This window comes from Nothoprocta perdicaria, unplaced genomic scaffold (assembly GCF_003342845.1).
Source record: "Nothoprocta perdicaria isolate Ctin4 unplaced genomic scaffold, notPer1 scaffold_201, whole genome shotgun sequence".
In the NCBI taxonomy this organism is placed as follows: domain Eukaryota; kingdom Metazoa; phylum Chordata; class Aves; order Tinamiformes; family Tinamidae; genus Nothoprocta; species Nothoprocta perdicaria.
In genome coordinates this window covers 1,214,031-1,239,669 of record NW_020455217.1, presented here as the reverse complement: position 1 = coordinate 1,239,669, position 25,639 = coordinate 1,214,031, and the positions used below count along the sequence as shown (strand labels likewise).

The following is a 25,639-nucleotide window of genomic DNA, read 5'->3' as shown; positions in this document are numbered from 1 at the left end:
ACTGGACCAAGCTGCAATGTTTATGAACAAAYCATGTTTTAGGCATTATTGGGTCAGCTGTTTCCATTGAGGTCRTGATGTCTCCATCAGTACCAACAGCTTGGTGCATTTTCTTTGCAAGGAAAAAATATTTATTAAGCATCACAAGAGCCATGCAGGTTTTTTGGTGAAATGAGTAGCACTCCTGTTTCTTTGCACTCCTATAGAGGCCTGAGCATAAGCTTGGATTTMGACTTACTTTGACTGTAGCTGCAAGAGGATTTTCACTTTTGTTGGATCCTACTTTGCTCACTTGCTCTCCATAAGAACTGTATGGCTAAGGTAAGGAAACTAATTAGTATTTCTGTTTTTCTATCTTATTTGTTTTTCTYTCACACAGTGTGGCAGTGTGGGGGAGGTAGTAGAAAAGGACAGTAGATTTGTCAGTGAGATAAGTGTGTTTTAAAGAGTAGTGGTATCTGTCAGTGCGACTGCAGCCACGTGGTAATTCATTTCTAACTCTGCTTCTTAYTCTGCTCCAGGAATGTTGATACAGCACTTGGTTCTGTGTGCTTGTTTTGTGAGGATTTCTTAGTGCTTGCAGTGCATCTGGGARCTGCACTGTGGAAAGGACAAAGGAAACTGGAATAAGCTTGGGTACTTTTGTAGCCCTGCCCCAGACCTTCCCTAGACTTCTTTTCTTGAGGGTGCASTGGCTGGTAGCTTGGCATGGTTGTATCTTGGAGATTTGACAACACAATGAAGCGTGCCTAGAGGGACAGCCAGAAATTCATCCAAAGGTACCCTTTTGCATGCATTGCATCTCATCCTGTTCTTCTATCTCTCCTGCATCCCCCTGAAGCTAAGCTCAGCTGAGCTCAGGGCACTAAATGGAGCGAAGAGGATYCCTCAGTTCTGGACATGGTGGGAATGCTGCAGGCAGCAGTGAGTCTGCTGTCAGGAAAAGGTCACATTTGTTGGTGAACAAGCAGTTTTCATAGGGTAGGAAACATGAATTGGGACATTAGCATTTTCTGAGACTGCCAAATACACCTCTGAGCAGCCTTATATAACCCTGTGTCATACTTAATGCTTYCTCAAATTTCAGTGTTCCCTCTCTGCTCCTAGTGGCTGCTAGGCTCATCTGTACCAGAGATCTCCATTAGCACATCATGTGCCCTGAACTCCCCAGCTCCTTTTGCCTTTGAGTGTGATAGTGACAGTAGCACTYGCAGAGCAACTCAGGCAGCAGACCTGGTCTCCTGTCAAAGTCCGCTTTCCACTCTGCAGCCAGAACAGCTCTACTAAGAGTAGGAGCATCACCTTCTACAGGTGAGGCCAGTTGACCTCTAGGCGAGGCTATTTGAAGTTAATTTCCTRCAGAGAACAGGAAAGGGACCTGGGGATTTGGTGCCCAAATGGGGGTTGGCAAATACCCTTTGGTCTCTCTCAAAATTTCTATTTGTCTGAGGGGCTGCAGACACTCCAGACTCTCCCATAAAGCTGCCTGCTTGCTCAGCAGCTGCCACAGCCTGTTCCGTGTATTTACTTCTTAGGGCCACAGAGAGTCTGCAGCATTTCATAGCTCCACCCTGGGTTATATTGACTGAAGATAGATTGGTAAAAGTTATTTACAGAGCATCTTTAAAAAGAAAGAGGAAGAAACTGCAGCACACATGACTGATGCAGGTAATGCTGGTGAACAGCAGCAGGATGGCTGCTTGCTTTGACACTGCTTGCTTTTCTGAGCTCCCTATTGTTTTTCCATTGTTGTTGGCTGCCAAGATGGAAGGCTTGTTGTTCCCACTCTTTGTTAAAGAAGCTTTAAAAAGCATTTTTTGTAGGTCCTGTTGGGGTATGTCTGCTGAATATATATTTTCATGGGAAAGTCACTTGCTGTATTTTCTTTTATTTAAAAGCTTTTTCTTTAAGCACCTGTCCTTTAGTAAGTGTTACTCTATGCAGTCAATCATCTTGCTGCTGCTCTCTGCAATGCAAACAACACGCATCATATGACAGGGGAAGTTACAGGAATGCTTTGTTACCCATTCCTGATCATCTGCAATGCACAATAATAGCTGTGATGTTGATGAATACGCTTAAGGGTTTARGGGTGAGCAGAGCTGGTTTACCCAGCTGTTCTGCTGGAACGATTAGAAATATGCTTGTTGCTTTGTTTAAGTTAAGAATGTGTCTCTTATAATTGCTTCTCTTGCTTTTGCGTTGTGGGAGGTATTAGAAGGCCAAGTGATTACCAGGTCTAAGTCAGAACAGCTTCTCTGGAGTCACATTAAGTGTATTTCAGTTGGAAGTCTATTGTTGCAGTGGAACTGGGCAGATTTATGCCAGCTGAAGGTCTGTTGCTAAAATTCTGTTTAAAGCTTTGCATCCCTCTCTCAGCATCCCTGTGAGATAAGGATTTACTACAGCTGTTTGAAAAATGCAAATTTTTTTTTGTGGGAAATATATTTTTCATAAAAATGCTATTTCAGTGGATGAAAAGTATTTCGTGAGCTTCTTTAAGGTTTTGGTGCGAGATGGAATGCTAAAAAGGAACATATTTTGAATTTTCTAGTTTAGAAGATTGGGCTTGCTTGTGGTCTCAATTGTTTTCATTTTCATCATAATAAAAAATTGAGGAAAACCTGTAAAAATTATGATAAATGAAACAAGGAAGTGCCTTATAGCATAAGAAGTGGAACTTTAGGGGAAGCTTTTTCCACTGAAAGATTGTACTGCATTATCATGATCTAGCCACTTCTGTGACAACTTTAAGCTCTAAAAAAAATAATTCTGGATTCAATTTTTGTTTGGCAGGTTCCTTTATTCTTTCATCCTCTTCTGTAAGGCAGTCCATGCTTCCCTTTCTAGTTAAAAAGCAGAATCAATACCCTAGAAGGGTCAACTAGCTTACAATTCATTACATGCATGCATTTCTAACTGACAATGCAATTCTTGTTTCTCATTTTTCATGTCAACTGTTTCTCAGAAAAACAATGAAAGAAAGAAAGGCAGAAAAAGACAAAGAAATGAATTTACCCAAGTCATCAAGTGAAATGAAAGCTGACATATTCTCTAATGTTACATGTCCAGAACAAAGAGGATTCCTCACTATGCTCTTCTGTAAATGTTTGGGAATACTTTGTGCATAACTGTGCTATTCACTGTGAACTTCGGCTCGAGGGTTCCCCAGTAATTACCTTAAAAATGTGCCCAAGATGTTCCTTGTCCTTCCAAGTATAATTCTGCAGATCAAAGGGAAATAGAACTGAATTTTTTGATCTCTTTACAGTTTTGTCACTGAATCTGCCCTAGTTATTCCAGGCATGTCTATTGTCTTTCCTTTGCCTCAGTTTATTTCCCTGGCAACTAGAAAGAAAAAGGGCAACTTTTATTGGGATAGGCTTTAAAATTCAGGGAGAGGGAGTGGGGAGAAAAGCCCTCCCCCACCCCCCAAAAAAAAAAAAGAAAAAAAATAAAAAGAAAGCCAAAAAAGAGTCACTGCGGAGAAATTATGCTGTTAGAATCATAACTGGCTTAAGTAGGCAGAATATTTGGCACAATAACTAAATTTTAATATCGTTACTTTTCTCAAGTTGTGGTATGTTCTTGACTGAGTATGACAATGGTCTCTCTTAGTATTGGACTTATGTAATTACAAAGTGTCTGCTTTTGTGTAGTACTGTGCCGAAGGTTGCTCAGAGCCAGGACTTATTTGTAAATGTAAGGTGAAAAAACAAGATTTATTTTTCTGTTCTGGGCTCATTTCTGTAACAGTTTCACATGATTTCACTGTGACAGGTCTCTCTCTTTCTCTGTTGTCTGGCCTTGCTTAACCCCTCATTTGCTACCTGTGAAGTCAAACAGCCAGCAGTTTAGCAGGACCACACAGGCCTGGGCTGTCAGGCTGGCTGACAGTCTCCTTAAAGTCTCTTCCATCTAGTCCCCTTGAGATAACATATACAGCCAGTTTAGACACACTCCAGCACTTTCCTGTCCCCATGAGATAAATGTGTCACTCCCAGAACAGACTTGAAGTGATTTTTTTTTTTTGCTAGAAAGCAAATTCATCTTTTTTCATCTCTGTTTTCCATTAGTTTCCCTTCAACATCCTCTGTGACTATATTCCCTCTTGTCCTTACATGATGTGCTGCATCTGGAGAACTGCTTAGAGTCCACCTGTTGTGGGGGAAAGGAAGCAAGAAAAGAATTCARTGTCTCCAGCCACAGCTTGTTGGGGAGTTGGAGGGAAATATTGTCTCCTGGGAGATTATTATTCTTGATTTGTGCCCTGAAAGTGCAGGAGGTATTTCAGAGAAAATACCTCTTAATTCTTGTAACCTACATGTAAAGCAGAATTGCTGGACTGAGCAGGCTTTAAGGCAAAGCTGAATTGGAATTCTCAGCTGCTTTGGTAGGGCAGAGAGGTGAGTGACAGTTTGCAGTGTTAATTGATAGAAGGAGCTTTGCATTTTCTAAATGGGGAAGGGTAGGCTGAAAGCAAATGAATCAGGCAGTAACTGGCATTTATACATACCTAATGCCTTCTTCAGATACTACCTCTGCAGGAGGCGGGTAAGCCTCAGTGCTATCTTCTCCCTCTTGCTGTCTTTCCCCTTGTTTAACTTGTGCAATGCTACTTTTTGCTTCCTTTGAAGTATCAGAGTGATCTCAGCTAGAGACAAGATAACAGTGTGATGTACAGATTTTTCTTCAGTGACACTGAGAAATTCCTGCAGTGTCTTGCTGATGAGTATTGCTCACATGCTCAAGGACTCATTGATCATGAGCTCTGATGCCTGGAATATGCTCCTCTTCATTCCTACCCTTGCATAGGAACTGCTGGAGAAGTTCCCTTTGCAATAAAAGCTCCTATCCTAGGCTYAAATCCTGCATTGTGTTCCTCTTTCCCCCTTCCCCCTCATGGACAAGATGTTCCTCTTGTCCCTTCTGCATGTGCAAGAGAGGTATAATCACAGGAATATAGGGCGGGTGGGTCTCAGAGGTCATCTAATCCTCCCTGGATCCCCTGCGCAACTGATGATATTAGACCAATCCTGACAGATGTTCTTAAAATCCCCCTCCGACAAGAACTCAATCCTCTGCCTGAATGGTCTGTTCCGGTGTTTATTATCTTCAGCATTAAATCGTTTCCTAATAACAAACCTAAATCTACATCTTTTAYTTTTCCTCTGTGAATTTCTCCTTTTTCCCTGTTCTACCTTTAGTTGCYTGAAAAATAATAGCTACTGTCCTTCAAAACCACCTTTTACATATCAGAAGTCTGTTACTGGATCTGCCTTCTAAGAAACTGTCTTATCTGGGCTGGGCAAACCAGTTTCATTTGACCTTTTCTCGAGGCTTGTATTTTCAAAGCCTCCCATCAGTCTTCTGGGTGTGCTACCATAAGAGCTGTTGATTAAATGTATGATATGAACTTTTGTTCCCCTGGAATTTGACTGGGTAATTCAATTCCCCCAACTTCTCAAGCAGAATAGTTAAATCACATYTATTTACAAACATGTATTAAAAGTCATGCCAGCTTATTACTCTATGGCTGAGCCACAAAACAAGCCCTGTCTCACTGGGCTGCAGAGCAGCTGACTTGGGAAGGGAAACGGACTGGGCAYTGTAGTCAGCCTTTCCCCATTTGCCTTTTGAAACAAAATATGCTTCCTTTTTGAACACAAACTGTGGGGATGAGTTCTCTTTACTTGGTCCAGTCAGCACATTTGCCTAGTGTGCCGAGGGCAACATCTGCAGGGCCAGTGTGATTTAGTCACTACCTGACTGAAGGCCATTGATATTAAAAGTTCCCCTCATCTGAGGAACTGGGCATCAGGTACCCTGCCTTGATCTTTCTCCCAGTATTTTTCCCACTTAAACAGAATTCTTGTCAATGCAGACAGCTACAGCTTTGCATATTAGCTGAAAAAAATGCAGAAATAAACCACTCATGCATTTCTTTTTTTTTATATAGCAACATGACTTTACTGTCATGTTGTCCCTGTTTTCTCCTAGCACTTGATATTTGTAAATTTCCTTGCTTCAAGCTGTGTCGGCTGCAGGCCCAGGACACTGAATAGCTACATCTTGCTTTCACTTGCTCCCTCTCTCTCCTTGGTTTGAGTGTTTAATTTGTTCCAGACTCTGCTTGAGCAATTTTTGGAGAGAACAGTTTATATTTGTGTATGCAAATAAGCTGAGCAAATATGCTAAGGAGCTCCAAAGATAGATCAGTACACTTAAAGTACATGCCAGCCCCCAGTAAATTCATCTCAGACCATTCTGTCTCAACCATTCTGCCTTCTTCACAGCTAAGTCTGTACAGCACTGCAAGGTTCCTCCTGTATCACTGCGAGGAGATGGTTATTGTTGGCATTAGTGATGCTGTTACGTGTTGTGAGCCAGGTAGAAGGGCACAGCTTTATGCCCATGTTTATGCATAATTATGTATTCCGATATTAGTTCTTTCGTGTCCTTTTAATAGTTGAACAAACAGTTCCGGGAGCTGTGAAAGTAACACTGCCAGTTCTCCTTTAGACTAGTGATTTATGTTGGAGTCTCTGGTGTCTAATAAAACATGCACTTCTGAAGCTTTCTGCATGGCTGAAGAGTTCATAAAAGCACTCTGCCCTGCGGATGCTCTTGTGGCTATTAACRTAGCTGAGCTCATGTAGTTGTCTTTTCCTTAGGGGCAGGGAAAATACTAGGTCTTTTTTCCTCTAATTATCTGCCAGTGGACATAAAATTTGGGAGAAAAAAAAAAAAAAAACTTCCCTAAAACTGGTAGATTAGTCACCACTAATTTACTTAAATTGGTTYAAATATCTTGCATGGAGCGTGCTAGTTTTCCTAATCTGGTCCCCTCCCTATAGGAGGGGGCAAGTGAGAGATCATTGTCATTCTGCTGTGTTTGCCTATGCTGGGGAATTGACTGGAATAGCTATTGCAGAATAAGCTTTTCGTCAGGAAATCTTCCAGAATAGTTCCCTTCATGGACAAACTCTTCTGGAGTAAGTGTCTTTATAGTAGCATAATTACTTCCCATTGGAAGGATGCTAATTATTCTGGAGTGATTTTATTTTTTATTCTGTATTAAAATCCTGCAGGTGTAACRCCCCTAGGGGGGTGGGGGTGATGTTTACCAGCAGTCACCACTCCATGCAGTTTCCTCTTGTAGATAAGGGAAATAAGAGTCTGAAATGATAGTTTACTACTCCTGTGCTGAACCTGTGTAAGATATGAATAAAAAAGAACTGAACAGATTTTTGTGCTGCTTCCAGTGTGAAAATAGGGCTTTTCATTACTCTTAATAGCTTAATTCTAAGGACGTGAGCTTTACATAATCCTGTGTATGTATATTTCCTGTACCTTTTGCCTCATGATCCTATTTAAGTCATAATTAGCAGAGAACAGGGGGTCACCATAGTATTTTATTCCTGTGCACAGATAGAGATAGGTCCTATGACAACAACACTAAATGCTGTGTCATAAGACCATCCTGATTGAACATCAGAGAAAGCATCTAGGATGACTGAAGACCTCCCGAGTCACTGGGAAAACTCTCCTCTGCAGACCATACCTTCACAAACAGCAAAGCCCATTAACACCAGACTGACAGGACGAATTCTTGTGTTTGTAGAAGGTCTTTTTTCTTTCTGTTACTTTCCTTTGACAATGAAACRTTAAACATAAAAACAAAAAAAGTATTCAGCTACTCCCTAAGCTTCACAAACCAGTTTGTGCTCTACTGAAGTCGAGCCAGCTCCAGGAGGAAGCAGTGTTGCCCGTTTTCTATCTCTGCATGTTATCCCAGTGTGACTCACGGCCCAGTCACACTGTGACAGCCAGAAGAATTTCTTCATAGTCCTCCCACTTTGGATTGTTTTCCTCAGATATCTATGAAAGGGGAACTCTGCAACAAACATCCCTAAATGGAATCAGATGGCATCTCAGGGTGGTGTAGCAGTTTCACAAATCTATTACTGTTCTTGCAGCCAAAAGCTGTCTCATTAGAAGACCTTGCTAGACAATGTAGTCTAAATCCTTCCCCCTTAGGTCTTCCCCCTTAGAGAAGGCAAGGAAGGGAAAGACCTTGTCTGCAGGGGTCTGCTCAGTGTTGCCAGAGACATGTAGTTGTGACTGATTTGACTTGCACTGCTACATTTAGGGATGCACYGCCTTTAGAGACATCTGATCTGTTTATATTAGCTTATATAATGTTTAACAGCCATCTGGTAAATATAAAGCATGCAAATGATACCTGGAAGGCTATGAGGATATATGGGGACCAGTTGCCAATGTCATATTGAAGCAGAGAATGAGATAATTGTGGAGAAACTACTTTTTGGGTTTTATCATTCTTCAGTGCCATTAAGCAGTATTGATTAATGTAGAATGAGTGATGGGGAGCTGTCAGGTGGGAGCCAGTGCTGGGCTCTGACTCCTTGAAATCCTCACTGAGAATACAACCCAAGGCTCCAAGAGGAGTGGGAGGATGGTCTTCACGGGCTYGTACTGGGAAGGCTGTGGAAGGGGCCTGCTTGAAGCAATGAGAGCAAAGCTATGTGTGACTCAGAGCCTGCTGCCTGCCCTCGYTCATCCCAGGGAATGGTGACAGGCAAGCGCCTGCCTCTGGAAGGGCTGGCATGCGCCACAGGCTGTGGGATGTGTTCCCAGATCTGGGCACAGCAGGGAATTCTGCGTGTGTCAACATGAGAAAGCAAAAGCCAGATGCAGAGAAATATTGAAGAATCTCTTGCCCAGTCCAGCTTTTGTGTTTTGATTTGTCAACACTTAACRTGGTTGTCTGACACAAAGCAGAAACACTTGGTCAGTGTTTTGGCTAATGCTCTTCTTAGACTGCTGTGTCACTTGCAATAATACTCCCMGCTATTCAAGCTGAATGTGCCTGTGTGCTCTCATGCCAATTGCAATTGTGAAAGGTTTGTTGCAGCCCATGCTCTGGTGGGTAACAACCTTCTGCTGCTTGAGAGAGCTATTCTGCTAGCTCACAGCAAAGAGTATCTCTTTGGTGCAGGGATATTATAAAAGCTTTCTGCAAAAAGTGGCTCAACTTGTGATTTTTATCCTGGTGAACGGGATGATAGTGTATTGAAATGAATAGAAGTAAAAATAATTGGTTGAAACTCATGTTCAATAGTCCAAGCTTTAGTGTGAGTCTTAACTGTGATGCAGTTGCCCTCAGGATTATGGCCATAAATTGACGATCAGATTAGTTTTCAGGAAGACTGAGGTATGCTTACTCTTTTTTTTCCTGATCTGCTTCTGGTCATTGTGGAAGGCAGGACAGTGAATAAGGGAGAGTTTGGGTCTGACCCAATGCAGCTGTGAAACCTACAATTAGGATTTCACTGCATGGATTAAAAATCCAAAATGTTTTGTGTTGTCTATAATATTATAAGTAATTAAGTCTAGTCATCTGTGACTTTCCAGCATTGCTGCTGTGCTTATTTCAGCTGCTTTGTTCTCTACATCATGGGTGAGGTCAGAACAGCTTTCATGGAGTATTAAATGGTACCTCTGCAACCCAGAACAGAGCTGGTGCTTCATAGTTCTGCTCAGGTTACTTGCTATGAGTAAGGAATACGTTTTTCCTAGCTAGGATAACTGCCTCCTTTCCTTCTCAGAAGCAGCAAATGTATTTCAAAAGAAGCCTCTCCCAGAGGTTTCATCCAGGAGACAGGTCCCAAGCATGGAGGAATTTAACTGGGTGTGTTAACATGTGGCAAAGTAATAAACTGAAGATAAGGTCATAAAGCAAAGCACTAGGCAGCTCACCTGCATACCTCCTGCACTGCCTTTGGTAAATATCACGATGGAAGGCTGGATCCAGATCTGATCTGAAAAGAAGATGAGAACAAAGACTGGAGGTGAAGCCTATCTCAGCTTGGTGGTCAGTACATAAAACCTACCAAAGCAATAGTATTATATATGTGTTTATACATCAACATATGTTTAAAGGATTGATTCCTTCTGGCAGACTCTCGTAGGAGGCAGGCAGCACATGTGAACTGATGCTGTCAAGGGAAATTGGAAGCTCACTGTTGTCTGACAGGTATATTATTCCAGCTGCCCTCGAGATATTTACAAAACAAGAAGCTAAGATCCCTGAAGTGAGGCAAGTCAGAACTACAGAGCTGCCTGTTTTTCTTTTTTTTTTTGTGGTTTTTTTTTTTTTTTTTTTTTTGGTAGCCCATCAGAGCTGGCCTCAATTTGCTTGACATTTGAAATGGATGGAGGAGGAGGAGGGAAAAAAATTATCCTGCTTCCACAGCCTGTTCTTGCAAGGAGACAGACTTAAATTTAAAATGCTAGGAGTAAAAGAAACCAAATTTGTTTTTCCTGGCTGTGGCAACCTTCCCTGCCATGCACTCTGCTGTCAGAGTGTTGCACTGGAGTGCAGGCAGGAGTTTGCAGATGACAACCAGCTTTGAGTCTTTAACTGCAGGGAAAGCCTTGACCTCAGCATCCCTATGTATCCTGTGAGCTGGTGGCATATGAGGACTTTCAGGACCTTGGTTTGCTGGTAGTCACCCTCACTGGAGACAGTCACTGGTCTCATGCTGTTTCCTGAGACCATGGACACAGTTATTCCATAGTTTGGGTCAGAGCTTTCTCTTCTCTTCAGGATACTTCGAACATGATGGTTCAGACTCCAGGGTGTTGTGTTCTGGGCACGGTACATGACAGCACTGGTCACATATGAATGAGCATACAAATATATGGCACTCTTGTGTTGGGAGACATGTTCTGGCATGGGAATTTACTGTATGTGCTTTAACTGAAGGTGGTTTTCCTACATGAAAGTGTTTGCATGCACAGGAGTCCTCAGTGCAGGGAGAGACAGTCCTCAGTCTGGGATGATTAAATGAGATTCACTTGGATGTTTTTGGAGAATTGAAATGGGAATCAGATCTGACTTGGTAGCATATTCAGCTCATGCTTCCTGACTTCAAACAGCAATGTAAAATTCATCAAGCGTCAGTCTATAGAAAACTAACCAAGACATCTTGGGAAACAGAGATTGTCCTGTCTTGAGTGGCGAGGCATAAATATGCTTGGGAAGGAGAGCTAGAAGTGCGAGCTCTTATTCTGCAGTGTCAGCTGGCAGTGTTGCGTKGCGAGTGTTCTTAGCATCTATATGATGCTAAGGGTTTGGGGATACAGCACTCGGATCATGAGCCCTGCTGTATCTATGTCCTGGGAGCGTGGCCATCTTTGAAGCTCTAGCTATTCATGAAGATCAGACTGTCCTGAGGGGTTTGATTTCAAGGGCATGCCAAGCCCTTGAGACAGAGGCAGCCTGTTTTCATCTTGGGATGAATTGATTATCAAACTCTTTTCACAGATAAGGAGGCAGAGAGTGCAAGTAACTGGCTCAGATACTGGAATGCTTTCTGTAGCCCCCGTCAGTGGACTCTGTGCCCCACTAAAGCACAGAAGGACAAAGTGATTGTGTGTGGTTGGCCAATAGGATGAAATATTTTACTCAAACATGTGAAAATCTTGCTGCTTTTATCCAGGAGTGGTTCTATAAAGCACACCTACGAAGAGGCCTAACGACAAGCCTGTAAGTAGCAATGTAGTCTGAGGAGAGACTAAAGAATTCACTGTGCCCTTAAATTTTGGTGTTTTCACCAAAACACCAGATAGCAATTTTTAATAGCATATTGAAATGACTTTGCTTAAGACAGGACTACAGCCATTGAGGTGCTCTCGTCTCCTGTGGAATCATCTCAAAGCTGGTATCTCCCAAGGGAGTACCTCTCAAACTCCACAGTCCAGAAAGTCAGAAGTTAAGTGGAGTGTTTACATGCTTTGAGTTCGGCCCTGCTGGCCTTGCTGAGAAAGGCCTTATTTTAGTGGGATGTGTGTGAAAGCAAGCTTGCGTGGCCGCCTTGTGCTGTGGCGGGGGGAGCGCATTGGACGAGGGGCGCCAGGTCTCATTTGAAGTCAATGGGTATTGGAATTGGTCATTGCCTCTCAGAATCAGCCTGTGTTGTGGTTTGTGCTGTGAAACAAGAGCAAACATGGAGAAATCGGCACATGTGCCTTTACCTGACAGAATGAGGTAATATTTCTTTAGAAAGATGTAAGGGGCTTTTTTTTGTTGTTTATTTTTTTTGGAAGTGGTGGGGATAGGAGGGGGTCAAGACTCCTGCACTGTCCCTACCTGACAATGTTGGATGCACCTCAGCAACCTGACCAGAACATGTTTGGAGTGTGGCTTAAACACGGTTATGTGGCTCTAGTTCCACACCACTGCCGCTCAGGAAGGCTACTGAGACTCGACTTTTCTAAGCAGCTCAGCGATGGGACTGCCTCCTTATGGTCAAAGACATCATAGGCTCAACTCCTTCCATTGCTACCCTGTGCATGTAAATCCAAGATGCTTAACAAGTGCCTCCTGACATACTGTCTTGAAAGTATTCATTGGCATCTCAGATAAGCTAAAAATATAGGGCACTTCCCAGGTGGGAAGCAGGCTCTCAGTGTGTTCCTCATCACTGATAGTTATTGGAAGTTTGTAGGCCTGAACATACTTCTAGATGTTAACTTGGGAGCTGAAATCATGCTTCTTATTTTCCGCTTTGTCTCTGCTTTATAGCTCACCTTTAAAATCTCCTTAGAGAACTGAACAGGCACAAAGGCAGCACAGAAGGGCAAGAGATTATAGCTGCCTTGGTGTCAAAAATAGCACCTCGAGAGAGTTTTTTTTCCTCCAGATGCTTTAAGCTAAATCATGATCATAGATTGCTGTCCTCTAATTTACAATGCAGTGTCCTTTCCTCCACAGCCTTTCCTACCCTTGCTGGCTCCAGGGCCCAATCCCTTCCTCTCATGTCAGACATCAGAGGCAGGAAGCGCTAAGGCTGTGGAGTCTAGAGCTGGCAGATCAAATGTCCGTTAATGAATGTGAAACCAGTGGCTTCATTAGTCATAGCCATATGGGGCTTTAAAAAGCTGTCTTGCAGCAGTAGGGGAGGCAGTGTGGGAGGAGGGAGCACCGGGTGACCACTGACGGAGGAAAACACAGGTTGTGCTTTGTTTCTGCCTGCCCAGCTCAGCCCCTCACAAATGGTGCAGAGCTGTTCCTGTCACAAGTGAAGCATGTTGACTTTATTCAGTATATTTATTGAGGTATAGTCGGTGGATGCTGCCCTTAACCTAGCGCTGAACACATCATTTKCTCTCCCTGTAAGTAGAGGGATGAGTGCTATGTGGCAGAGCCTGATGCCGTTTTGTGCCCTTGCTGCCACAGCAGACAGCATGCAGAGTATCTGTCAACAAATTAGGCTGCTCCATGGTGAATGTCCTCATGTGATGCTCCTGGTCTTAAGGCTACTGTTTTGCCCAGGCTTTCTGCTTGCTCTATGGAATAAGGGTGGTCTGAAGGCAGCAGAGAACTGAATCCAAGCTGAAAGAATCTCATAGGAACAAGCTCTGAGAAAACTCTGCATGCTGATTTGCAGCCAGGAATGCAAAACAACTGAGTACTRTTCCTATCTTTCTAGAAAGTGTGATCCATACGCTTCTCCTTGCTCTGCCTCAAGCTATAACATGAGAGCCATCCTAGTAACCCAGCACTGAGCAAAGTGATGCCTCTGTGTCCTGGCAGGTAGAGAAACCCTGCCAACAGATCAGAGCATCCATGTCTTATAGTCTCAGGGGGCTTGGTATAGTGTGGACTGACTGGCACTGATTGATATTTCAGTTTAAGATGATGAATGCTGTAGACTGATCAATACCTTAATCAACATTGCAAGCATCACAGTGACTTTGCCACTTACCTCAGCCAGGAAGAAGAGAGCAAGAGATTAACTGGAGAGCTTAGAACTCCACTTCATGAATAACTAAATCAATGAGCAAGGGAGGGGCCTGAATTGAGAAGCAAAAGTAGAGATGAGGGAAGGAGCTGGCAACACCACCAGAACAAATGCTGCAAGCTCAGAAGGGACCCYACCAGCTTTCATGTTGGTTTGCAGTGTAGCTGCTTCTGATCTGCAGGGAGCTAAGGAACACCAGCTTCAGCTGATTGGTGCAGGTTGGGCCTGCTGGGTTATTTATGTTCCCCCTCCTGCTTTTGCTGAGCTTCCTTTTAACTTGGGTTAGAGGCCTTCTTTGAATGCCAGCCACGCAGCAGGCAGCACTAGCTGGGAGATCTTCCTTTGCATTGCAATGAAAGTCCTGGGAGCACTGTGGCTTTCTTTGTGATTTTACTATTTTTTTTTTTCCTTCAGCTAGAGAGAACTTATCTCTCTGTCCACAATGTTCCAGACACAGATGAGATCTAACGGGGATGTGAGATTCGTATGGTCCCAGAGTTCCTGGAAATCAATCTGAGAGCAACTCAAATGCCCAGTAACAAGACTTTTTGAAGTGAGGACAGACTTGCATACAYATGTTCATGAAAGAAATTTCTTTGGGACTGTGATGTTTGAGGAAGTAAAGGAAAATTGGGGACTCTAAGTTTAGGAAAGTCGCATTGTTTTGAGAGACAAGATTAAGTTGTGGAAAAGAACCATGAGGAGCTGAGGAAAGGGTATTCTACCTGTACCAGAGATAAAAGCCATCTTAGGTAGAAATAATCAAGAAATTTATTATGATACACATAAAAACGAGGACAGAGGAGATATCCAGAATTGAGAGGATTCTGATCAGTCAAGAGACTAGTCTTGATTGCATCACTGATATTGATGGTTACAGGAAGAGAATCTGTACACAGGCCAGAGCAGAAATGAGATAAACTGAGCTTTGGCACTGCTCATCACCTAGTAATGTATTTCCAAATCCATGTGAGCTCATTTGAATTTGGCATCTTGGAGCTGAAAGAACCATATGGCCTACTTAAGTGACATAAGCTATCAAGTCCCCTTCAGTGCTCATTGAGCTTGATTTGCATTTGCCTCCAACATGACATCTTAGTACTTTTGGGGAGCCTTTCAATGTATTTTCTTCTGGCCCTCAAAATAAACTGGCCTCCAATTATCTTCTTATGCCTTGGAGAACATCCACATGAAATTACTTTGCTTCCTGTTTCACTTGTCATACAGAGACAATGATTTCTTTTAAAGGCATCATGCAAATGTTCAGCTCTCTCTGCTGTTCAATAAAGTTGATCATTTTACTTGGGAAGCATCTAAGCAATTTTCCACACCACTAGCTTCAAGATTGTGTCTCAGTAAATGCAACCATTCTTTTTCAGTCATTTGTGTTGCAAACAAACAAGAGAGGAAAAAGTCTGGTGTTGACTCCTTGACAAATGTATTAGCAGCATATACAAATTGCTGAGAGCCAACCCATCAGCCCAGAATAGATACTACCAATGCATTTCTACAAGTTCTATTCCATCTGTGTCTCAGCTAGTACAGTGTTTGCAAAGCTAGGGAATGTCTTTACATTTCATTTCCCAGAGAAATATGTGAGAATTACCTCTGATGTTAGTAGGAAGCCATCAGGATGTAAAACATAGGCAATGAAATATTAACTTTCCTATTCAACTCAGTAGCAACTGTTATGTTTTGTATTATAACACATTAAGGTGAAGTTCCTGAATAGGAAATAAATAAAAACCCTAAGCTTCTATCTAGGCAGTATTGCATGTAAATGACACACTGATGTTAGATGGTAAAATTGGAATGCTGGGGGGGAAAAATATAATATATTCACAGTTTAGATGACAGTGAATATAAAGACAGACTGAGCTTAAATGGAAGTTGCAAAATATCCCTGAGAAATCTTATTCCCTCCAGATTGCTACAAGTTATACTGAAAAGTAGAAATTTGGAACACAAAAAACAGCAAAGCCTTGTGGATCCACAAGCTAAATGCACRTCTTCGTAATGCCCTTCAGTTCATCAGGCTTATGGAAAAGCTGAATATTTGTTGTTATTGTTAACAGCCTGCCTTTGCTGTGTGTAGCTGATTCTTGACTCGACGTGGTGGCTGAGGCCACAGATCTCTTCAAACACATAAGATGTGGGACTTGAGAGGGTCTATTCACAGATGAGTTTTTTTTTGTGGCAGGGATAGGATACCTGTTTTTTTCCTTCTGTTGCAATCGGTTTCTGTTTAGAGGCAAATTCCCTGTTATTGCACTTATTGCTGTAGATTCTGGTCTCATCTGGCACCTACGGATACAAAAAAGTCTCTTACAGAACCAGGAGTTCAGATTTAAGGTACTGATTCACTACTCTTCTTTCAGTAGAAGCTCACTTGTACATTACCTACATCTGCACTAAAGACCTCATTTAGATATATGAGGGAAAGATAATGTGGCAATAACCATCTACCCTTCTTCCCACCACCACCACAACACAGAAAAAAAAAGTCAAATATGCTTCCAGTATGTTGTTTTCAGTGAGCTTTAGTGAAAAGGATAAGGGATATTCCTAATTTCCTCATTTTGCTACTTAGCTGGTTTGCATCTTAGCTGGTCTTGCATAAAAGAACCAGTCTTAGCTGGTTTGCATAGAAAGGATCTMGTTTCCTTTTCACTGTTTGATATTACACCAGTTAACTTGGTAAAGAACTTTTCTGCTTCTGCAATAAAAGGTTTGGGGCYGGATTGGCAAAGATGTGGTTGTCTGATTGCAACAGAAATTGTATGCCTAAGTACCTTTAAATAAATGATTCCCACTGAAGATCTGCTAATTGAACAATCTAGATATTTCAAGGACCAGAGAGAGAGAGAGAAAGGTGATGAACATAACGTGGTTGGTTACATTTAGGATTTGTGATGATTCTCAATTAGCCAGTGGGACACCAGGTGTTCTGAAACAGCTAAATGAAAAATTATGTACAAATGAAAGACATGTGATAACATCAGAGGATATATCTTTTTCTGCTTTGCTAATATCTCAGAGCTTATATCTCTAGTGGAGATACAGAAATTAGAAATTAGATAGGCTTTCCTAATGGGAGTACTATCAGCAGATCTTTTTGGCTATGCACTGGTTTTAGTGGTGTTTCTTACACTTTTACTTGCTATCTAGTAACTTAAAATCTCTGGAAAGTTTTTTGCGTGCTAGATTTCAACAAGGTACTTAGTTACYTTCTGTGAAACTTCTTTTCCAGCCTGATTGTTAGTTTGGTGAGTTGGCAGAAGTAACAGATGATACATGGGACTTAAGTTCAGATGCAGAAATCTTCCTGATTGACAGAATTATCACCTAGCACTGCTTCCTGGGGCTAAAAGTACTTCTACCTTCTGCTTTGAAAATTCTTCAGGCATGCTAGGAAGCTCATTGTGTGGGTGAAGGGAGAAGGTAGGAAACACATTCTTGCTCATTCATTATATTTTTTTATCCATTCAGACTAGCTCATAGTGTGCTGTCTGGAGCTATTACCTCTGTCTCTGGTCTCCCTGCTGGAAGGAAAAAATGAACATAGCTGACAAATTACAGGGTTCTGYGCTGGAGTACCAATACGCTTCCTTTGCTGGCCAGAGATGAGCAGAACAACTGGCAGGACAGTAAAGAAATCTCAAATCATGGCATTAATGGGCTGATATGCAACTGTCTCTCCACTGGAATTGAAACTTGCTGCTTTGGCCTTCAATATAAGTGCTTTGGATAGACAGGTGTTGAGAAACTATGCGTGCTTCCAGTGGCAAGGTAGACTAGGAAGCTATCTGTCTTGGAGGCTAATGGGAGGGAAGGAGAGCCCCAATTCTTGGTATTAATGAAGGATGGGCTCTTTTTTTTTTTTTCTTTTGCGTTAGTAAGCTCTTCTAGACTGTGTGTTTATGAAAGCATGCTGCCTCTATGTGATTCCACTCCTGTGAAGAGGGTTGTCCATTATGGTCCTAACTGACCTTGTCTCTGACCTTGTCCAAACCTGAGGTGTGCTTCACAGAAAAGCAGAGTAGAACTTGTGTTTTTCAAGGTATGCTACCCTTGAAAAGAGTAGCCTCACATAGGCTTAATAGCATATTTCTTTTTCCCCTGTGCTGGTATATGTAGCTAAAAATGCAGTCCTTGGAATATTAAACTACTTAGGGGGAAGCAGATGAATTAGCTTCTCTGAAGAAACTCTTGCACTAGATAGCTATTCAATTCCAAATCTTACCCTCCTGTTCTTATGTTCTCTGCTAAATATATTGAGTAAAAAATCTTGTTGAGTCAACAGAAAAGATGCAATGATATCATTCATCTTATTCTCTTGCTGTATTTCTATCTGCCTGTATATTCATCCTGCCTCTTCTAGCTCAAATGGTGCACATAAAGCACATTCAGGTTTGTCATGTAGCACACAGCTCTCACAACTATATCCAGTTATGCATGCAGTCAGGGAAACCTGTCATTTTCAGTGTGTTCTTTTGATGACATCCCTCAGATGACCTGTCTATACGTGGTTATTTGAAAGAACAGCAAGATACAGTTTCATGTGGGTAAAAGGTCCTTACCTCTTAGAGCTAGAGTTCCTGGGATGCAGAATAATTAACAGTAAATAAAGAGATTTCAAAAAATAGAATTAATCTAGATCTACTGTCTCTTTATGGGGTAATGTTTTTTTGTTCCCTTCTCAGTATTCCATTGGTAAATGATGGAAAGGAAAGGTTGCAGTTGGCTTGTTCCAGGCTTCTTTTAAAATCCAGTCTCTGCAGCTACAGAACAATTCTGGATKATATTGCCATTAACGGGAAATTATRGGCCTCCAAACTCAAGGATGACTCCTTCCCTACTGTAATCCACCTTTATTTTCATTTTCAGTTGTTTCTTCTGTTCAAACCTTCTCTAGCTGATGTGTCAGGTGGACATGAGAATGCTGCTTGGGGCTCTATAGCCCATTGCAGGAAAAAGCAAAGAGCAAACAGGGCTATAAACTACAGGTCAAACTGAGTGCTTGCCTTTTCTGCCTTTTTAAGTGTAGCAAGAAAAACATTYTCATGGTAGAAGGCCAGGACAGCACTGGAGGAGTTATGTATTGGTCCATTTAATGATGGCTGTAGGTGGATTGGTCTACATATCTGTAGAACAACTGAGAAATGAGGACAGTTTCTACCTTTGCATCAAAGAGCAGTTYGTACAGGTGTATATTATTTCAGAGGGTCAGACACCGAGGTTTCTGAGAGGAGCTAGACAATTATTCTCGGAAAAGCTTATAGTAATGAAGAGGCCTTTTATTCACTGGTAGGGACTGTCAGGTCTGTGATCTCTCTTCCTTTCAGAGAAGCATTCTGTAATACCTATGCATTTGCTGAGGAATCAGTTTGTTAAAAGCATCCATGAAGACGCTGTTTAAACTAAGAGCATCATCCATAATTTCATTTGAGGCCTTTCTAGGGCATGCTTTGTTCGTGTTATGCTATGCAATCCATTTTTATTTGGAGGCTTCCAGGAGGAGAACAATAGGAAACAAATAGAGCTATAGAAAAGTGCAAACAAAAGCTACATTATAAACCCTGTTTGAGGCAGTACAGAGTCCACCAGATCTGTCGATGGCCAAAGCCTTCCGGGTAATGAGTCTCACACAGCGATAGCAAAGAGAAATAGTGCCTTTTCAGAGTAAGCAATCAGTATGTACTGAATGGAAAACCATTTTATATGCATTTTATCTGCTGTTAAGGACACATAAGCCAGAAAAGCAGATAACTATCCCTATTAATATTGATTAGTCCATTATATAGCTGAAAACGTGATTATAGTCTGTGAAGCTCTCTTTTTCCCCAGGAGGGAGAATTCTGTCCTGAAATCACTGCTTCTACAACCACTGTATTGCCTCTGACAAGTGGTGTAATTCACAGCAAAACTTGGAGGTCTGGTTCAAAGCATATTACAACAATATGCTGGGGATGTAGTTCTGGCAAACAACCTCCAAGCATGAGTTTTCACTGTTCTTTCTGCTCTTATGATTTGATGGGTCATGGAGCCCATCTTGATCTGCCAAGGGGGAGATGTGTGATGGCTCAGATGCCAAACGGGCTTAGGGAGAAACTACAAATCTCTTCTTTTCCCTTACTTACACAGGTAGGTGGGATTCTGTGATGAAGAGATGGGGAATGCTGTAAGGACAGCTTCGGCAACACATTGAGAGATAGATTTTTCCCTTTTGTGGAAAACTTCAGAAAAGTGAGGACAGAGATTATCTGGAAACGTTCAGGCAGGTTTTTTTGCAGAGAGCTCTTTTTTTTTGGACTAGTATTTATAAGGTTTTCCATTGGATTTCCAAAGAATTTCCCAAGCATCGGATTGCTTTCCTCGTGGTTTCCTGCCTAGCTACTGTGTTACAGATTAAACCACATTCAGTRCTTTGTTAGGGGCTGTGCAGGTTCAGTCTCAGAGGTTGAGCTAATCTGTGAGCAAGTTGCTCAATAGGTTTGCTGTGTGAATGGCTGCTTGGTGTAAGATTTTTTTTTTCTCCTTCCAATTCAGTTGACTGTCTGATAGTCAGCTTTGAAGGAGGAAGAAGGGGAGGAAGGTGTGGGGTTTTTGTTTTAAACCTTAGATGAAAAATCCTGCAATCACTGTTCTCAGCTAATAATCAATAAAAGAGAATGAATAAAAGATGTTTATTAGGATTGTATCTAAACGCATCTGGAGAGTTGCTTAGAGGGTCCACGCTGTTCTCAGCATGACTGTGCCTTATTATGGAGGTTTTCTGAGAAACAGAGACTTTTCCCACAGAAACTTGATTTTTTTTTTTCTTCCATTAACAAACTCCATGAGACTCAGTAAAATCTTTCTTCGTATCCTCTTGTTTTCTAACCACTTCATGAAGACTTCTTATGTGAGACTTGTAAGATAGGGAAGCTTGCCTTTTAAGTCAAGACCTCCTGCTTGTTTCAGGTGAAAATGCACAGTATTTCTAGATGATTTGCTTTTTGGGATTTTAAGGGGAAAATGCCATGGTGATAAGTTCAGGGCAACTACTCAGGTTAGTTAAGTAGACAGAATGCATCTCTACACCACAGAAATGAAAGACTCTTACACTCTGTTACCAGAGACTTGAGACCTCAGGCATGTGTTTAAAGCCAGATATGACTGAATTTTAACATGGTGGCAAAGCCACCATGGGCAATGTGTGCAGTATAATGTGTGAAGAGAATAACTTCTTTTTCTAGCATCATGGTGTTAATTTGGATTATTACTTGTTCTCAAAACTGCAAGGAGACTTGAGAGGAAAGAGGAGAGCAAGGAACAAGGCTTTGCCTTGCTTTGCTGAATAAGTATCTCCCCAACATGGTGGAAAGAGGGAGAAGGGGATGATGAATCATTCAGGGTCCCCTATTTCACATTTGTAGGGGCAAACCAGAAATGCAATTTAAGAAAATAAGACATTAAAAGGATATAAATGTCCTCAACCAAGAGGWAGCTAGCTCTTCCCCTGTCCCACCTTAGAGCTGTTCTGGGAGAGCTGTCTTTCCTTGTGTTAACTAATTTAACCTCCAGATTTCTCATGGCTTTTGAAAATGTCTGTCCATTTACACATGAGCCTGGCTTGCGATGCTTTTAGCTTTCGAAGCCTTGAGTCTGGTCTCTGGGGACCAGAGTCTAAAGCTTTGCTTTTGCTGAGAGGCACCACATTTTTGCACGGCGTCCCACATGCTTCAAGGTGACTCTGCAGTGCTACAGGCCAAGGGTTTGCTAGCCAGATGTGTGATAAGGTAAAAAGGTTCTGCTAAAGAGCTTGAGGGAGGAGAAGGCTCATGACCGCTTCAGGAAGGGTGGAACTGCACTCTTTGTGGACTGCTTTTAGGGGTCTTTTTGCTTTCATGGATGTGAATCTCCCTCGCCTTCAATATCCCTGGGTTTCTAATAAATATTTATAGACAAGACACAATGACAAAAAAGGCAACATGTTTGTTTGGTGCCAGATCTGCTACAAGGCTGTCTTCTGAAAATGACTGTAGATTTATTTCCCTTCTGGGTTTAAAATTGCTATGTAAATATCTCTTCCCCGCCATCAGTGTGTGCCTGCTACAGCTGTGAAATGTGATTCAGAAGTGACAGAGATGGAGATCTATGGGTTTATCAGCAGCATTGCAGGGAGAAGAAACTGAAGGCAATGGCGTTAGTTCCCTCAGCCCAGAATTCTTGAAATAGCAAGAGATCCTTGATCTGTGAGCAGAAACACTGCTGCTAGAACCAGGGCATCAGTGCCAGGGCGAATCCAGCAGGAAGAGGAATGCTGCATATAATCATGTGCTAACATGTTATCAGCTCTGAATTTTGAATAAGCTTGTGGTGCATTTAACAAGAGTTTGACTTCTTTCCTTTTTTTTCTTTTCCACTCTTGATAATGCTTTATGTGGAGTATATTGATTCCATTTGCTGGAATATTCCTTCCTTAAATATTCTTAACATAATGTGTATTGTATACGTTCATAACGGCTTTTGCAATCTGGGTATTTCAGTGGCACCAATAAAGCAATTTGGTTTAAATTGAACTCAGTGAAACAGAGAAAATGGAAATTGAGAAAAGGTATGCTTATGTGAGGATGGAAGGAAAGCAAAAGAGAATGCAAGGTAAGGAAAGCGGAATGGATTTCTGAAAGGAGAGAAGAAATGAAAAACAAGAGTAGAAAAAAAATAAAATGTGTGGAAATGTGAGAGTGAGGCATTTTCCGCTTTACCACTATGAAGAAGGAGCCTTGCTGACTTTCAGCTGTTGAGCAGAGAACAATGAGAGGTAGAGAGGGTTATGTGACAATGTCCTTATGTCCTGAACGAGCAAGGGAATGAGAGCATCCTTTCTCTTTCCATGTTCTTATGTGATGTTTACTCCTGGGTATTTAGGCACATCTCAGATCTGTCAAAGGTCAAGTTTTCTCCACCTGCAATACACCTTCCATAGGACCACACTGGAGGATGTGTAAGGTCTATGGAAGGTCAGGAGTGATCCCAAGATGGGTGAAATCAGTAATTTGTCTTCTGCTCTTCAAAGGGTTCATGTCCTTCAAAGGGTTCATTTCTTTACCTGGCAGGATGCAGCTCATCTTGGGATAGGTCAGGTCAGAAGTGCAGAGGACCATTCTGTACTACTTGCTTGCTTTCATTGTCTTCCTTTTATTTTTTTGTGGGAGCTTATTGTGTGCTTGATCTGATTTATTTTTTTCCTCTTTAATTGACAGAGAATTAATTATCCCCTTGAATACGCCTGTCATTTACTCAATGACAGAATTGTCAGGCATCTTTTGACGAGAAAAATGAATGTCACATTACCACCCTCCCTCTCCCCTTCCCATTCTATTTGGTTCATTTTCATTCCAAGGTTTGTTTTATTGTTGATTCAATTTGAAAACAGTCAAATAAAACAAAGAAATGTGAGATAATGACACAGCAGGCAAAAGATGAGCTGCAATGGAGGCAGCTTCTGTTAATGGGAGTCCYTTAGCCAGGGGTAGTGCTCTTGATATGATGGCTGCATTCCAAGATCTCTGATGGAACTGGGGACATGTCATTCTCCACTGGGTCTTTTCCACAGGCTTACTGGAAGATGTAGCCCCTACCTGGAAGGGGGTGGGTTTATCTTCATGGAAGAGCTACTGCAGGTTGAGATTCTCTCCTTTGCAATTGAATCTGTGCTTGCTGCTGTGTTCTCATCTGCACCAGGGGCATCTAAACCTTGAGGTACTTTTTGCATCGTGGCCCTAGCTAACCTGCAGCTGCCTCTAGCCTTTCTTCCTGAGGGCAACTTGAAGCCAATAGCACCACTTTATGGAGTGGGATCCCTGGAGAGCTGTGTCTTTCTCCCAGGTGGCTGAGTGTTTTYGGGCATTTGGAGAGGGGGAAGCTGATAATCAGATGTAAAGAGACCAGGAGTTGCTGTTTTTCCCTTGGTTTACTTCCTGGAGGGAAATGAGCACAGTTAATGGCATCTTGATATTTAAAAACAGGCAGGAGTCAAAGCATCTTGGTTTTTACTAGGTCTCTGACATTTCAGAGAGCTCTTGTTGACTAAATGCTCGGGCGATTAGCTGATGAGGTCTAAGTACCTCCAGCTATGTGAAGATCATTGCCCAAGCTAACTAGTCTAATGACAGCTGGGGCATGACAGAATTGCTTGTCTCAGCAAGACAGTGCAAGAGACCTGCTTGGGGTGGGGATCAGCTGTCATCAGAAAAGCCTCTATTCCTGCCTCTGGAGTGGGGGAAATGGAGAAGGAAACGGAGTGCTAGCAGATGCTTGCCCCATGCTAAAATCACAGGAGTTAGGAACAGTTTCCTTGAAGCATCCCCCAACTCAAGATCTCCATTCCTAAGCACTGCTGGAAAGCCTCCGTTTTAGAAGTCAATTGGATTTTTGAAAAGAGTAGTGGGCGGTTTGAGGTGGAAGGAGATTCTGTGCAAGGGCCTTGGCTTCAGTGCTCTCAACATTTCCTCATGCCTCATAATTAAATTGTAAGYAAAAGTAAGGAGCTGACTGCTCTGCTAATAGCAGTGAAAGGARACAATCATGTAACTTCCATCTGTCTGCAAATATAGTTTATGGAGGAAATACATTAGCAACCTGGAGCTGTGTGCCAGGCTCAATTAGACTAAACAGGATCAAAGGGCACCCCGGGTAATAAATATCCTTGTGGAATCAAGACGGAGTCTTTCTATTTATTGCTGGAGGAGATRATAATCRTTAATGAGTGGAAGTGCAATYCAGCTACTGAAGAGAGTTCATCTTGGGGAGGAGGRTGACGTTATACAGGAGGATAAAGAAAATATGTCCCCTTTCCCTAACATGTAGACAGGCTGGCATTATACATGTTGCCTTTTATAGCCTGCTGCAGTTTAGGAGAGGAATAAAGCACACGTATTGATTGCAGGGCTGTAATGGGAGAGAGGTGGCAAAGGTAATTGGGGAAGTGTTTAAAATGTACACTGGGTAATTGAAAGCTAATATCAAAACCTAGTTCAGCCAGAGAAGAATCTCTTCTAATGAAGCATAAGGTGAAAGGAGATTGACTCTKACTCGTATTGCTACTCCCAGAAAATTTCTTTGCTCTGCTGCTTTTAGGCATYTCTGCCTATACACTGATGCTCACATGCACTATCTTTAGTTAGCATGCTTGCAGATAACATTACCAACTAAGCAGGGAAGATTATAAAACACATTGGGTATAGAAATATATAATAGCAATTGTRTCTGTCTGGTCATGGCCTTGGAAAGATGCAAAACAAAATCCCATTCCCCCTCAAGACGAAAATAAAGAGCAAATCAAAATATTTTAGTATCAAATCTTGCTTTTCTCGAAATTTCCTCCTATTCTTAAACTCCAACAAAAACAACAAAAAATCAGTCTAGAGGGAAGGACTATTTTCTTAAGATGAATGTGTTTTCTGAATGTGGATTCAGTGATCTAGTTATTCAGGCTCAGTTTTTGCTCTTGTAATTGTTATGAAGGGAAGCACATAGCTCTGATGTTTCACTGCCTATTCTGGTTTCATTCTTTAGGACTGAATTTTCTGGAGAGTTCAGCTGAAGTATTAAATCAGGTAATTAGGCCTATTTTGAACTGTTTACTCAATAGCAGAAGTCTTAGGTGGTGCTGGGGCCCAAACAGAAATTATATTGATCCAAAATGTCATATGGCAGCATACAGTGGTGTGGAGCCTAGGGACATGTTGTGCCCATTAAGTGTACAGTGTTGGTATAACTTTTTAGGGTGCACCTGTTTTGGACAAACTACCCACTAAACT

The 25,639-nt window shown here is 41.9% G+C and overlaps 1 long non-coding RNA gene across 1 annotated transcript; it reads left to right on the top strand.

Moving 5' to 3' along the window:
• The first annotated feature begins 301 nt into the window (after positions 1–301).
• LOC112946319 lies at positions 302–25,639 on the top strand. Its single transcript, XR_003249214.1, has 3 exons — positions 302–321; positions 25,395–25,435; positions 25,605–25,639. It is a non-coding gene; the product is annotated as an uncharacterized LOC112946319 (long non-coding RNA).